We start from the raw sequence: 16,056 nt of genomic DNA on the forward strand, positions 1-16,056 counted from the left end.
TTGCTGTTATCCAGTCTAGCTCCATCCATGTCGTTGCAAATGGCAAGATTTCATTCTCTTTTATGGCTGAATGATATTTCATTGTACACACACCACATCTTTATCCATTCATCTATCGGTGAACACTTGAGCTGTTTCCATAGTTTCGCTATTGTAGACACTGCTGGTATAAACACTGGGGTACGTGTATCCCTTCATATTAGTGTTTTTGTATTCTTTGGGTAAATACCTAGAGGTACAATTGCTGGGTCGTAGGGTAGTTTCATCTTTAACTTTTTGAGGAAACTGTATACTGTTTTCCAGAGTGGCTGCACCAGTTTGAAAATGCACACATTTAAAATACATCGTTCGGTGAGATTTGGCAAATGCATCTACCATGAAACCATCACTCTAATCAATATATAGATCACTTCCATCGCTTAAAATATGCCTTGTGTCCAGTGGTATACTGGTAAATATTTAAGAGCAGGCTCTGGGAAAAAATGTTTTATTTTAACATCTATTTCTTCAACATAAATAATTGAACATACTAAAAGTATAAACTTCACTGATGTAGAGGATGTTTGTTACATAATTGATAAGTAGTAATAAACTGTATGATATTCTTTATTGTAAATTGTATGTATTCAGTTGATTATCACAAACTGTTTTCACTGAGTTTTGCCAGAGTCTTGTATCTCTAGCCAACCACTGGTTGCAGGGAACTGGTGTAGTTGCTACTTTCATTTAGTTTGAGGAGGAGTAAGACAAAAGGGAAACACAACGTTTGTTGGAAAAATCGCTTGTCTGTCAATGACATAAGCAACTTCTTTGCCGAATCAGATTATAAGTTCTGAACGTTGGAAGACTATTTTCTCAATTTTGTGGTGCAAGTCGCAATGTAACAGCTATACACACTACTCACTTTTCAGTTCAAATGGCATGATTAGCATTTTTCCCATCGCTTTGTTTGGTCTAGACACTTTTAAAAATTAAATCAAGGCATGATTTGTAAAGCTTGCCCGTTTCCAGGCAGAGAGATTTCTGTGTATCAGAAATCTTTGCCTACTCCATGGTCCCAAAGGTTCTTCCTGTATTTTCTTCTAGAAACTTTCTAGTTTCAGCTTTTACATGCAGGTCTCTGATGCGTTTCAAGTCAGTTTTTATGGACAATGTGAGGTAAGGATAGAGCTTCAGATACCCAATTTTATCAACATCATGTGGGTCTATGTCTGGAGTTCTGTTATGTTCCATTTATCTATACATCTATCTTTATGCCTCCATAAATCCTCCAATTTTGTTCTTTTTCAAAATTATTTTGGCTCTTCTAGATCCTTTGAATATCCACATACATTTTTGAATCAGCTTATAAATTTCTACATAAAGGCCCTGTTGGGGTTTTGACTTGGATTGCATGAGTCTGTAAATCAATTTGGGCAGAATCGACATCTTAACAAATATTGGGTCTCCCCATCCATTAGAGGTAGGGATTTCTGCATGTATTCCAATCTTCTTTAAATGTTGCAGTTTTCTTTTTTTTTTTTAATTTTTTTTCAATGTTTATTTATTTTTGGGACAGAGAGGGACAGAGCATGAACGGGGGAGGGGGAGGGGCAGAGAGAGAGAGGGAGACACAGAATCGGAAATAGGCTCCAGGCTCTGAGCCATCAGCCCAGAGCCCGACGCGGGGCTCGAACTCACGGACCGCGAGATCGTGACCTGGCTGAAGTCGGACGCTTAACCGACTGCGCCACCCAGGCGCCCCAAATGTTGCAGTTTTCAATGTAGGTGTCCAGCACAAATTTCATTCCTAAGTATTTTATGTTATCTTGATCTGATTTCTGTCACTATAGATTATTTTTGATGCTATTTTAAAATATCGTTTCCCAGTTATTTGTTGTTAGGTCCTAGAATGGGACATGGTGATGGTAAGAAAACAGAGAGCCATATTCACCTTTGTGGGTTTCCATTAAGCACGGCGTCTGTAGTGGATGGCAATAATGTCTGTAAAGCGAGTTAAATTCTGCTCCTGTGTGTATGCATGTGTCAGACACGTTCTCTGATTTCAAGAATTTTGTTCGGTAAGACTGCTTATAAAGAGTGACTTTCCAAGAAAGTGGATCCTCTCTCTTTTCATTCTCCTCTTTCCTGAAGGCAAGAGATGCTTGGATGGATACAGTTCTTCTGTCCCTTTATCTATTTCTGAGCAAAATGAATGTGAATGGAGTATTACAAAGAAAAACCGGGATATTCTCAGTTGAACCAGAGGACTGGAAATATGCACAGACTTTTCTTTATCCTATGTTTTTCTGATAGGCTCCGAGTCTTATTCCAGGAACTCAGCCTAGCAGGACAGCCAGCTTTCAGAGGGCTTTCTCTGGCCCTTGCCTGAAGTCATTGGATATCCTACCATTTGAACACGTTATGTGATAAAATCTTTCAGGAGCGATAGTTCACATCTATCACCTGGAACCCTTTCTGTCTGCCATAGTGGAAGCTCCAGGATGTGTTTACCCTTTGTTATGGTTTCCAATATGCAGGGAGGTCAGTGCTCTGTGTGCCTGGAATGCTGGGCTGGTGTTCTCAGAACACCCATCTGGAAGACATTGGAGAGTCATCCCAGGATAAGAACTTGATTAGGGGTTGGAGATAGCCCAGGAAGCTTCCCAGGTACCAGTCCAAAAGCAATGGGAAGATATCACTGAAACACATCAGAAATGTGCTGCCAGCGAACCTAATTCTTCACCTTACTGGCAACATGTAAATTGCTTCTGTCGTGGAGGGAATCCGCCTGATGCAGGGGCAGCCTCCCATTATGCAGCTGTCGGTGCAGAGCCCCCTGAGGCCAGCTGGACGGTGCCTGCACTCATCTGGGATCATGCCAGATGGGGCCCCTTTCGCTGGAAACAAATGAGTTATTTATGATCCACATTTTAATTGGTATAATAAGCCTCCAAAGAAGTTGTGTGGTTTGGAAATAGACATGAACTTATTTCTGTTTCTACAGAAATTTCGTATTTTTCATTTAAAAATCAGAGAGGGCTCCTGGGCGGCTCAGTCAGTTGAGCATCCAACTCTTGATTTCGGCTCAGGGCATGATCCCAGGGTCATGGGATCGAGCCCCGTGTAGGGTTCTGTGATGAGTGTGGAGCCTGCTTAAGATCCTTTCTCTCTCTCTCTCTCTCTCTCTCTCTCTCTCTCTCTCTCTCTCCCTCTCCCTCTCCCTCTCTCCCCCTCTCCCCCTCTCCCCCTCTCCCTCTCTCCCTCCTCCACTGCCCCTCTGCTCTGCTCCCACGCTCTCTAAAAATAAAAAATAATAAAAATAAAAGAGTATCAGTTTGGAAAGCTACCTATTTATCCACCACGCCCAAGTGCTCAAGAAAGGTGGCGTCTGGTGTGGGTCTCCTGCCTGCCCTAGTCTTCAGGTCCCCGAAAAGGGAAGCGATAGGTTACACGGCCAAAGGGGTGGGGCCTGAGGAGTCACCACAGTCTTTCTCACTGTCCACCTCTGCCTGGAGGCCCCCTCTCGTCTTCCCTTCGCCTCCCACCCACTGAGGACAGGGAAGCAAGTGCTGAATGAGGGACAAAAGGTCTCAGATCCTTGGCTCTCCTGCTTTCTGGCTACGGGACAGGAGAGCTCAGTGCGTGCCAGGCCAGAGACCCCACTGGGAGTTAGTTTCCTCTGTGGTAAGGACTCTTTCCCTCAGGGGTCACATGGTATTGGGCAGGGGCGGTGCCTAGCGGTTCCCTGGACTCTGCCCAGGGCATGTAGGTGTGTGGTCTAGGACCCTGGCGAGGCCTGGAAGAGGGAAGGGGCCGGGACCCTTGGCCAGGTGCTGGAAGTGGTGGATGTGGACTGAGGGGACTGGGAACAAGCAGACACCCCCCAAGTTGCACAGTGACATAAAGCGCTGGTGTCACTTACCTGGAAGGCAGGCTCAGCACTTCTCTTTACCAGCCATTTATGGGATTAATTTTGTAACAGAGGCATTGGCACAGTAGACAGCACATTGGGGGGCACCTGGGTGGCTCAGGCGGTTAAGTGTCTGACTTTTGATTTCGGCTCAGGTCATGATCTCAAGGTTCGTGGGTTTGAGCCCTGCCTCGGGCTCTGCACTGAAGCCTGAAACCTGCTTGGGATTCTCTCTCTCTCCCTGTCTCTCTGCCCCTCCCCCGCTTGTTCTCCAAACAAACAAATAAACAAACAAACAAATGTTGGGGGGGGGGGAGAAAGCACATTAAGTTTTATGTAGCACCTGTTACTCTCCCAAGTCATAAGATCCGAAATGTCCAGTGGTTAATCCAGACCTCTCAAATGAACTGGGGTTAACAAACGCTCTGCGGACAGAATCTCCAGAATGTGGGTGGTGCTCAGTTTTCCGTGTTCAGCCCTCCCTCTGCCAAGTGGGGGTCAGAGGTTTTGCACAATGCCCCCTCCCTCCAGTGGGAACCCCAGCTCACCAAGTTGGGGAGCCAGGCTCTGTGGGTGCCACCCCGATTCTGTCCTGGGCTCAGCATCCGCAGTTCTCTGCAGGAACGGGCAGGAGAGGCTAGAGACCTTAACACACAGAAATGTCCAAAGGTCTGTCTTTGTTTAAATAATTTTTAAAAATTTATTTGTTATTGAGAGAGAGAGAGGGGGAACAAGCTGGGGAGGGGCAGAGAAGAGGGAGACACAGAATCCTAAGCGGCTCCAGGCTCTGAGCTGTCAGCACAGAGCCCAACGCAGGACTGGAACCCACAAACCAAGAGATCGTGACCTGAGCCGAAGTTGGACGCTTAACTGACTGAGCCACCCTGGTGCCCCCAAAGGTCTCTCTTTAACATCAGGGCTAACCTTCTCTGGCCAAACTCTTGTTTCTGAGTTGCCCTCAGAATCATGGCTCCTTCCAGTCTTTCTTCTTCTCCAGGCTTCTGCTGTGGTCGGGGAAGCAGAGGCTGGGCAGGTGAGTGGGTGCCCCCCTCCCACAGCCCTGCCGCACACAGGGGGACCATCTTCTTGCTCTTTGAGGTGCCTTCAGCCATATGGGGCACAGGCTTGTCTGTAAGGAGACTCAGGGAGGAAACCCAGAGAGAGGCAGGATTATTTGGCTGCTTGGTAGCTACATAAACATCCTTTTCGGAAGGAAAAAGAAAAGAAAAAGACAAAAGTATTTTTCCCGGTACATCCGCATTTTAGAGATAGCAGATATTTGTCTAGGAATTGTTTTACCAGAAGTGGAGTGATGACATCCACCATGTAAGTCCCGTGTCCCAGCCCCCAGAGAGGTAAAAGTCAGGGACGCGTTGAAAGGGACCTCCTTGTTGCCTGGAAAACTAACGAAGTGTTTTCCAGGTAGTAAGATCATATAGATAATAATACGTGGTGAAAATGTATAGACCTAAAACTCAGTAAAATGGAGCAGCGAGGCTGGGAGGGGGAGCCTTACCACAACATCAATTACAGGAAGAATTGTCAATTATAGAGCCCTACAGAAAAATCCTCAACAGGAAAGAATGATCAATTACAGGTCCCATCAGGGAAAGACATACATGGCATCTCTTACCGATTCTGTTATTCCCAAATAAACCCATTTTTTTTTTGCTAGTAAAATAACTTCTTATTTATTTATTTAGCCTGACTATTTCACTATTAAGGTCAACTACTTGATGGGCTGTGAGCTAAGAACTCCACCCTCAACTCCAGGAGTGCACAGAGCCTAGGACTGAGCTAGCCTGCAGGTGTCCAGGCCACAGGGACCCTCCTGGGGCCAAGGAAGAAAGGTGAGGCTTTCCTGAACTTGGGAGGGCTGCACCTGCTGCACCTGCCCTCTTGCCCTGAGGTGAAGCCAGATGCTAGGAAGTGTCCAGAAAAGTTTCAGGATTCACTGGTTGGACCAACTTGGGTTATTGGCCAAAGCAGCAGATGTCCACCGTAATTCTTGGAATCTCCATAATTTATAATAGAAACAGAGTTCTCACTTGTTTAACTATTGCTGTAAAACTTATGGCTTAAACTTTCAGTAGTTTATTATGTCTTATAATTTTTTAGGTTGACTACTTGGTACTTTCGCTGATTTCACTTGAGATCATTTATGGGGCTGTATTCAGCTGGTGAGTCAGGTGTGCTGATGGCCAGCGGGTGTCAGGCAGTTAGTGCTGGCCCCTCGGTTCTTTTCCAGTGGCCCCATCCAGTGGCTTGTCTTTCTTAAGTGGCAGTGTTGAAACTACCTTCCAGGAGAACAAATATTGAAATTGCTGTGCTCAAGAATCACACAATGTCCCTCCCACACATTCTATTAGCCAAAGTAAGTTAGAGGACAGCCCAGGTATTAAGAGCTGAGCAAATGAACACTACTTCTTTATGGAAGGAGGTATAAAATATTGTGGCTTTGCTTTTAGTCTGGACAGCTATTTTTTTCGAAGTATAGCTGTGTTCCCAAATTTTGACATATAATGCTCTTACTGTCCTCTCTTTATAGCTGGTGACTTTTGTTGATTCCCAGTTGGACCAGGGAAGTGACTGTATGTTTACAGGTTACTGGTATTTTTGTTGGTTTAACTAATCATTTTGCTATTTTTTTTTTTCATAGTGGTAAGAGCATGAGCCCTGTTATTTGGGGGAATTAATTTCGGTGTTTTTTGTTTTTGTTTTTGGTAGCATAGTATATGGTTATTTTTTTTCTATTACCATGGACTTTTGAAAAGATTGTGGGTCTTTTGTTGTTGTTGAAGAGATAAGGAAATTGATAGATTTATCACTTTGTAGTTTTCAAATATCCTATATCCACTTGTCTAGTGTATCCTGGCACTTTCCTACAGGACTCTTGGGATGCATTATGTCGGGTAGGTGAGGAGGAGCTAAAAGAAATCAAGAAATGGTTTCCATTTGGGGATGGAGGAGGATCTCTAGAGTAGAGGGGAGGTACGTGTGTTTTATACTCTTAACAATGATCACAACCGGGGCACCTGGGTGGCTTAGTCGATTAAGCGTCCGACTTCGGCTCAAGGCATGATCTCACGGTTCGTGGGTTCGAGCCCCGCGTCGGGCTCTGTGCTGACAGCTCAGAGCCTGAAGCCTGTGTCAGATTCTGTGTCTCCCTCTCTCTCTGCCCCTCCCCCACTCATGCTCTGTCTCTCTCTGTCTCAAAAATAAACATTAAAAAAAATTTTTTTTAAAACAGTGATCACAACCAGTGTAATAGGAGGGCTTATTTCCAAAGAGATAGCTGGGTGGCTCGGTTGGGCATCCGACTCTTGGTTTTAGCCCAGGTCATGATCTCCTGGTTCATGGGATCGAGCCCCACATTGGGCTCCATGCTGACATTGAGGAGCCTGCTTGGGATTCTCTGTCTCCCTCCCTCTGCTTCCCCCCTGCTCATGCACACACTCTTTGAAAAGAAAGAAAAGGAGGGAGGGAGGGAGGGAGGGAGGGAAGGAAGGAAGGAAGGAAGGAAGGAAGGAAGGAAGGAAGGAACGGACCCAACAGTCATTTGTAACATACTGCTCTAAGTAGAAAAAACAGTTCATGAATGACTGGTAGAAAGAATTTCAATGTCAAACTTAGAGCTGCCTTAAAAAAATCCACATTGAGACAGTGAGTTGATGCAAACATTCTGTATCTGGGAAAAATACTCTTCTTGTGACTTCTAACACTCCACAAAATAAAATTGTGTTTTTGAGAGGGACCATCCTGTGCTGTGACTTGTGCCAAGGTTCAGGTTAGGTTGACTGGAGGGAGGGCTTCAGGCAGGAGAAGGAATGGGACTTAGAGGTGGGATAACTTGGCAAATGCTACAGGCAACGAGACCTTGTTGGGAGCACAGTTACATACCTGAATAGTAGGGATTCTTAAGGGTGAGCTACTCTATTTTGTGGACAATGGAATGCTGGTGACTTTTTCAAAAGCAGAACCACTTATTTGTAATGAATAGTATTAGTTCAAATATTTGGCCAGATAATACCTCTTCAGCATCACATGGGCCTTCAGGTCTGTATCTCAAGTATTCATAAGAAAGAGTGAGGAATCATTTCTAAGTCTTTCTTCTTCTTATTTCTTAGATTTCTTCACATTATAAGAAAAATTCTTTTTCAGAGGTTGCTCGCTTTTCTAGATTAAATATGTAGGCAATACTGCAGCTGCAGGAGAAACCAAGGGATCGCTTCCCACGTAAGCCGAGTGGGACGAAAACCTATAACGATCTGCTACGAACTGCAAGGCAAAAAACCAAAGAGCGCCGTGCACGGTACCCTCACTAAGTGAAGCGTAAGGTGTCATTACCCACTTGCCATTCCCACTACGTCATGAGAGCAATTCAAGTTTGGGGAAAATAGTTTAATGTATTGCTCAGAAACAAAAGTTGTTTCTATCTTCCCATCTCCAACAAGGCGGTGGCTCTGAGGTCCAGCGCCACCATGCAGCCTCCATTCTGTCCCCCATTCACGAGAGAGGGTCCAGAGCGGGCCGGGCGTCCAGGGTGGTGAACTGGTAGTCCTGTTTGACCTCACCGCCATCGCAGTAGCCGATGACCTATCTGACTTCTGGCCCACAAGGGTGGATGTTCCAATCGTGCCTGTCAAAAGGCAACTTGTACCCCATCCAGGAATGAATTCTCGCCCTTGGTGAATACTCTTTCTCTTTACCTCCGAACCGGATGAGTGATGGAGCACGAAGGATGTTCGGCGGCATGAATGGCTTCCTACTTCCGGATCTCCTTCCGGGCTTGCTCATTATTCTGATTGTGAATTCTGATGATATTATGCTGTCTTTGTGACTCATAGCCTCATCCTTCCATTTCCACCCTTCCCGTACCATCGCATTCCAGAGCATCTGTTCTGAAGGATAAACGCACTTATTCTCCGAATCTGCTCTCGGAATGGATGAGTCCTCTCTCACAGTAAACAGTGCAAATGGCTGATCGGTAGGCGGGGTGGGGGGGGCAGCGTCCGATCAGGTGGTGGCATCAGATGAGAATCTAGGTGCTCCTTATTCTCGGCCACAGCGCCCATAACAGGACTTCCCATGGACTCACACACGCGATCCTGCCCTGGTGAGCAGGCACAGGGCTCATTTTGTTCTCACAAGATGGGTCACATGCTCTGCACTGGACAGCCTTTCATTTTCCCTTCATGCATGGGACATCCTGATGGTGGGGACGCCATCCGATGATCTGAAGCATGTGAGGTCTGAACTGTAACAGTGGGGGTAGATGCAGACAAATCCACGATTGGAACCGTGGCGCTGAATCCAAACAATTCTGACTCCTGTCCTGGGCCGCTGTCGGGAGCCTCTAACCGCCTTCTCTCTCGGTCACCATTGTCGCAGTCACCGCTGGTGCTCGAGTACACCTCTCCAGAGTTTAGTTTTCACAGGAGAGGGACCGCATGGCTTGTCCTTGGTCCTGTGTCATGATTTCTGTGGTGTCCCCGGACTCTTCATGAGTGAAGAAACTTTTATGGAAACACTGGAGCACCGCTCCAGTTGTGGCAAACCGTAATTCGTTTTTTTGTTTTCTGAAAATGTTGGCTCATTGATGGTTCAATTTGACCTGTTTACTTGCCAGAGAGATGCAAATCTTAGGCCGCTTAAGAATTCAAGAATGAATTCCCTGGGGGATGTCTTTCTGTGGTCAAGGTAATGACCAGTTCAATAAAGGGCCAAGCATAATCATGATGTAGAATAAAATGCATTATGCAGGGTGGTCCAAACCCTGAGAAGGTCTTGAACTACTGTGCACATCTTGATTGCTAATTGGAAAAAGGTGTTTCAGCCCAGAAACCATTGAAATATGCGAACTGAGAGGCATCGGTTATGGAAATTAAAATCAAAGGCATCGAGCTTCACATTTCCGATTACATATTCAAACCACAAAATTACAGTGTATAAAATCAATTTTTATTATAGTCATAAGTAGTAATTAGACATAGACTTTTAAAATTCAAATCATATTTGTATTAGGTGAAATTTCTCCACTTCTTTACCCCTACGCAGAAAAAGATCTGAATGGGAAACGGCTGCCAGAGGCTGCTTATCTTACAGGTAGTCCTTAAAATAGCTCAGCTGTAACCCCCTCAGTTTGATGGGGACACACTGGGGGAAAAAAATGAAGAGGTTGTCTCCCTTCAAATATTGTACCATGTATGTTCGCAGCTGCTAGTTTTTCGAGCTTCCGACGTTTCGTCAAGGAACTGATGCCAGAGAAAGGGGAAAAGAAAATGAGGGTGGGGTAGAGAAGGGGTAGAGAGGTAAAACAGCCAAGACCAGTTCTTCACCAGAGTAAGTAAGAGGGGCCCGGGAAGCAGTGAAAACCCTAGCACCCAGATTGTGGTCTCTAAATACCATTCCCTACCTAAAGGAAACAAGGCTACTTGGAAAATAGTGGATTCCAGTTCTGGAGCAGAAAAGGTACAAACAAAACCTGGAATGCCTTGTTCCCAAATGCAAGGACATGCCCCAGGATTGATGGGAACATGGCACAAGGACACAGGAACTAGCTTTGGAGACGTCCCCCCTGGGCAGATCTGGGGGTTGTAACACATTGGATGAAAAATAGTTTGAGTCATACTAATACTGATCCTCATGCCCCTAAAATGAATGACAATGAATAAATGTAGAAGAAATGGTAAAACTAGAAAATCACTCTTTTGCAACAAGTATTTGTCATAATTGATTCATAGAAAACTTACTGGTGGATGCTAAACCACTGAGTTTAGAGGGGGAGAGAGAGAGAGAGAGAGAGAAAGAAAGAGAAAGGGAGAGAGAGAATCCCAAGGAGGCTCCACAGCCAGAGCCAGCATGAGGCCTGAAGCAGGGCTTGATCCTATGAGCCTGGGATCATGACCGGAGCCGGAATCAAAAGTCAGATACTCAACTGTCCTTTGTTCTTAGGATTCACAGGCTGAAGTCCTTAGGAGTAAAGGGTCGTGGATGTCTGCAACTCATATTGGATACTTTAGCCTCCCTAAAAATGTGTGGGTGCTTGTGTGCACATGTGTACAAACACAGAGAGAGTGATGAAGCAAATGTGAAACATTAACAAGTGGTGAACCTAAGCGAAGGATATGTGGCTGATCATGGTACTATTATTTCAATTTTCTGAAGGTTTGAAGATGGTTAAAAGTAAAGATTGAGGGAGAAAAGTGAGCTGAATCAATGGGATTCCATGTTAGATGAGTTTTAAGTAAAAAGAATGAATTTCGTGGCGCCTGGGTGGCTCAGTCGGTTAAGCGACCGACTTCAGCTCGGGTCGTGATCTCACAGTTTGTGAGTTTGAGCCCCGCGTCGGGCTCTGTGCTGCTTCAGATTCTGTGTCTCCTTCTCTCTCTCTGCCCCTCCCCCACTTGTGCTCTGTCTCTCAAAAATAAATAAATGTAAAAAATTAAAAAAAGAATGAATTTAGGTGCAATCACATTTTTAAACTAATGTCAATAGGATTGCAATTCATTCTTATTTTTCTTAAATGAACAAATTTTTAGGCATGTTAAATTTAAAAAAATTTTTTTTGTAACTTTATTTTTGAGAGAGAGAGAGAGAGGGCAGCAGAGAGAGCGGGAGACAGGATCCAAAGCAGGGTCTACACTGTCAGCAGAGAGCCCAACACAGGGCTCAAACCCACGAACCCTGCGATCATGACCTGAGCCGTAGCTGGATGCTTACCTGACTGAGCCACTCAGGCGTCTCAAGGCATGTTAAATTTTAGGGCAAAAATATGCTCACCTGATTTACAAAAAGGTACATAGAGAAATTTCCTTCCATCCTTACCCCCAACTCCTCTGTTTCTGCCTCAGTTGCCCCTCTGCCTTTCGTTTCTTACGGACCCTTTTAGAGATTGGGTATACATAAATACGAAACATAAATTTTGCTTTTCTTCCTTTGCTGTTCAGGATAGCTCGTTCTACGTATAGTTCTGGATCTTACCCCTCACCTAACAGTATCTTAGACATTGGGGCACCTGAGTGGCTCAGTCAGTTAAACATCTGACTTTGGCTCAGGTCGTGATCTCACGGGGTTTGTGAGTTCAAGCCCCACATGGGGCTCTGTGCCGACAGCTCAGAGCCTGGAGCCTGCTTCGGATTCTGTGTCTCCCTCTCTCTCTGCCCCTCCCCCACTCGCGCTCTATCTCTGTCTCTCGCTCTCAAAAATAAATAAACATTAAAAAAAATTTGTTTTGACCTTAGATATCATTCCGTGTAAATACAGAGAGCTTTGTCATCTGCATCTTTTACTGTAGCTGCGTAGCATCCACTGTACGAACATACCGTCATCTGTTTCGCTCTTGACCGACTCTAGATGGCTTCTTGTCTTGTGCCATTTCAAACAATACTACAGTCAGCACCGGCGCACGGACACCTTTTCACGCACACTTGCTGGCACGAATATCCGCAGAAGGAAACAATCAGATGGGAACTGGCAAAGGATGTGCTGTTAGACCTTTGGTGGCTATCGCTAACGGAGACACGGCGCTCCTTCACATACGGTTCCACCCCCAGTGCAGAAAATTGCCTTCCCCGCAGCCTTGTCAACAGCATGTGCTGCCAAAGCTGTGGAGTTTGGCCAGTTGGATGGAGGAAAAATGTATCTCAGGGAAACGTTCATTTGCCTTGCTGTAAGGTTGAGCATCGTGTCCTGTGTGGAAGAAGCACTTGGCAGTACCTTTTCTGTGAGCTGTTTGCTCGCATCTTTTGCCTCTTTGTTATCTGATTATATTTTATGGGAACGAGGAGTTTATTAGAGGAATTAGAACTTCCTCAAATGTGTGGGAAGATAAAGGCCTGGACCAGAGGTGTTGAAAGCCTCTAATGGCGACAGGCAGAAACGCTGGTGCAGCCGGGGGATCGGAGCCTGCGGGAAAGTGCTTGGAGCTGGGTGCGTGAAGGAGGAGGTCTGAGAGAGCCAGGCTGTGCGGGCACTGTAGCCCAGCACTCTGCAACGGGCTGGCCATTGGCTGATGGTGCCCGAAACCGGCAAGTGTTTCACCAACGACACCTTTCAAGGGAAATGGCGTCTGCTTCACTTCCGTCCTTTCAAACCTCTCTTGGCCACCTTTAACCCTGGGCCATGCAGGAAACTGGTTTCCCAGCCTTAGACCAGACTGGTGGTTTCAAGTTGAGAATATCCAGCACGTTCCGCCCCTTTGTCATCTTGGCATCCATATGCACTTCCTTTCCCTACACTTAAGTCTTAAAGAGGAACAGAACCACAGTCACCCAGCAACTATCCCTCATGTACCCATCTTTAGGTGATGTTCGTTCCTCTTCTGTCTGAGTCACAATCCACCTTTGGTGCCCTGTAACTGAAGTACTGAGATACAAGGTTCACTGCTTATTGTAGTCAGTTCCTGCTGCTCTAATGGAATATTCATAGATGGGGTGGCTTAAACAACACACGTTTATTTCCCATATTCTAGAGGCTGGAAGGCCAGGATCAAGGCACTGGCAGATCTGGTGCCTGGTGAGGCCCCTCTTCCTGGTTTATAGATGACTGCCTTCATGCTGTGTCCTCAAGTGGTGGAGAGAAAGGGACAGAGAACCAGAGCGGGAGGGGGATAGGAGGGAGAGGAGGGGGGAGAAGGAGAAAAGGAAGGGGAGGGGAAGGGGAGGGAGAGGGAGAGGGAGCCTGGGAGAGCTTGGTGTCTCTTCTTACATAATCCTATTCATGAGGGTGGAGCCTCGCAAAGTCTCCACCTCCAAATACCGGTCACACTGGGCAAGGAGTTTCAGCATAGGAATTTTGGTGAGACCCACTGTGAAAAGTCTAAAGGTCTGGCTTTCTCTTGGGAATCTGTAGTTCATTTATAGTTCTTTCCAGTCCAGATGCAGTTTACCCACCAGGGATCATTCTTATCGTAAGCAATGTTGCCTAGAAGCATAGTTAACAGACCATCATATCAGGCTTCCCCAGCGTATCAGTTACAATGAACCACCCCCAAACGTGGTGGCTTAGAACAACAGCCTTTTATTTGCTCATGATTCTGTGGATTAGCAACTGGGCTGGCCTCCCCTGTGTGGTTCTTCTGTGGGTCACTCAAGTGGTTGTAGTTATCTGGTGTTCCACCGAGGCTGGATGGTCTAAGATGACCTCGTTCTCGCATAGCTGGTAGGTGCTTATTGAATTCTTATAGTTTTCAATGAATTCCCTTGAAATTTCCAATTATACCATCTACAAATAGTGATAGTATACATCTTCCTTTCTAACTTTTATGCTTCAGATTTCTTTCTCTTAACTAATTGCATTGGCTAGTACTGCCAAGACAATGCTATGTGACAGCAGTGATGGTATATTCTTCGTGATTCTAGTGGGAATGTTCTCAGTGCATCCGCACTATGTTGATACTTGGGTTGGCTTTGGGTTGAGATTTTAAAAAATCACTTTGGAAGTCGATGGATATCCCCTTGTTTCAGTGTTTATTAAGAATGGCATTCATTGAATGTATCTTTTGAGCATTTAGGAAACAATCATAATTTCTCCTTAGGTTCAATGACTTGAAAACAATTCACATGGTCAGAAATGTATTCACAGAATTCAAATCAATTTCCCATTTGATATTGGCTATAGAGTATCTTCTAGGGAGCTAAGTCCAGGGTGTCCAGGATCAGGATAATAGGAGAAATAGATGACTTTGAGTTACATTTTGGAAATAAAGCCAATGATGGATTCAGTGTGACAATGTGGGGTGTGAAGGATAAGGAGGAACTAAGGATGATTCCTGGGTTTGTTCTTGAGAAATGGCTCAGGTTGAGGTCCCCACCTTTCTCACCTTGCCCGACACCTGAGATCTGTGAGTCCGCTGACCACTGTCTCCACTTTCTGTTCTGCAACCTTAGGGCCTCTTCCTTCACTGTTTCTTCTCTGTCTCTTGGTGGGCTCTTCTCGACCTGCTTTCACCTGGATGCCCAGGTGGAAACCCCCACCTTGGCTCTGTTCTTAGCTGCCTTCTCTCCCTGAACAGACTTGGAAAATCTCATCTCTAACACAGGGTATCGCCTATGATGTACCACTTGTGATGTTGATGGCTTCCACACCCGTGCCTGTAGCTCTGTCTTGCTCCTGGTTCCCAGCTGAAGATCCACTTGCCTATGGGACTTCTCTCTACATGGATCTTCTGCAGGTGTCTCAAAGCCTTCAAGTCTAGAACCACATTCCTTACCTGCCCCGATTCTTGGTTCTGGTTGCGTTTTTGTCCACACCACCAAGCAATTCTTCGACACCAGCTGAGTGTCCTAAAATTCAACTCCATTCAGACACTGTCTACCTGGACACGGCATCAGACCCCACAGGTTAAGGGCTCAGTCCCACAAGACTGCCTCCTGACTCCTTCAGACACAATCGAGAGTTCAGGGTGTCACCTGTGCTTCTGACTGGCTGTAGGTCAGAGGTCCCACGCCCCCCCTCCTTGGGTTTGATTAACTTACCAGAGTGGCTCACAGAATGCAGAGAAGCATTTTACTTAACGGATTACCAGTTTATTATAAAAGGATAGAACTCAGGAACAGCCAGATGGAGGAGACGCATAGAGCAAGGTATGGGGATGGGTGTGCCACTCTCCCCAAATCTCCACTTGGTCACCAACCCAGAAGCTTCCTGAACCCCATCCTTTTAGGGTTTTTATGGAAGCTTCATTACATAGGCAATATTGGTGAAATCATTGACCATTGGGTATTGATTCAACACCCAGCCCCGCCCCTTCCTCTCCTGGAAGGTCAGAGGGTGGGGCTGAAAGTTCCAACCCTCTCAGCAGAGTGGTTCCCTTGGCAACCAGCTTCCAGCCTCAGGCGTTTCCCCCAAATTGCCTCATTAGCATAACAAAAGACACCTTTATTTCTCTCAGCACTTAGGAAATTCTAAGAGTTTTAGGAGCTCTGAGGCAGAAAAGGGAAGAAGACCAGTATGTTTTCCTTATTACAAATCACAGTATCACATCTACCTTTCCCCAGACATGATGTGGGGGGCCAGTGTATCCTAGGTTCCTTTCCCTCCTTCCTTTTTCCTGATCACGAATCAAGTCCTGAAGATTCTACCACCTGTGATCTATTCCTTCCAGCTTCTTAGGCCTGGGCATCTGTGTTGGGACGCCCCTGACAGCATCCTCCGTGCCCTCT

The 16,056-nt window shown here is 45.8% G+C and overlaps 1 pseudogene; it reads right to left on the minus strand.

Moving 5' to 3' along the window:
* Positions 1-8,198: 8,198 nt before the first annotated feature.
* LOC101084921 lies at positions 8,199-12,222 on the minus strand (annotated as a pseudogene).
* Positions 12,223-16,056: the final 3,834 nt, after the last annotated feature.

The sequence above is a fragment of the Felis catus genome, chromosome E2 (genome assembly GCF_018350175.1).
Source record: "Felis catus isolate Fca126 chromosome E2, F.catus_Fca126_mat1.0, whole genome shotgun sequence".
NCBI lineage: Eukaryota > Metazoa > Chordata > Mammalia > Carnivora > Felidae > Felis > Felis catus.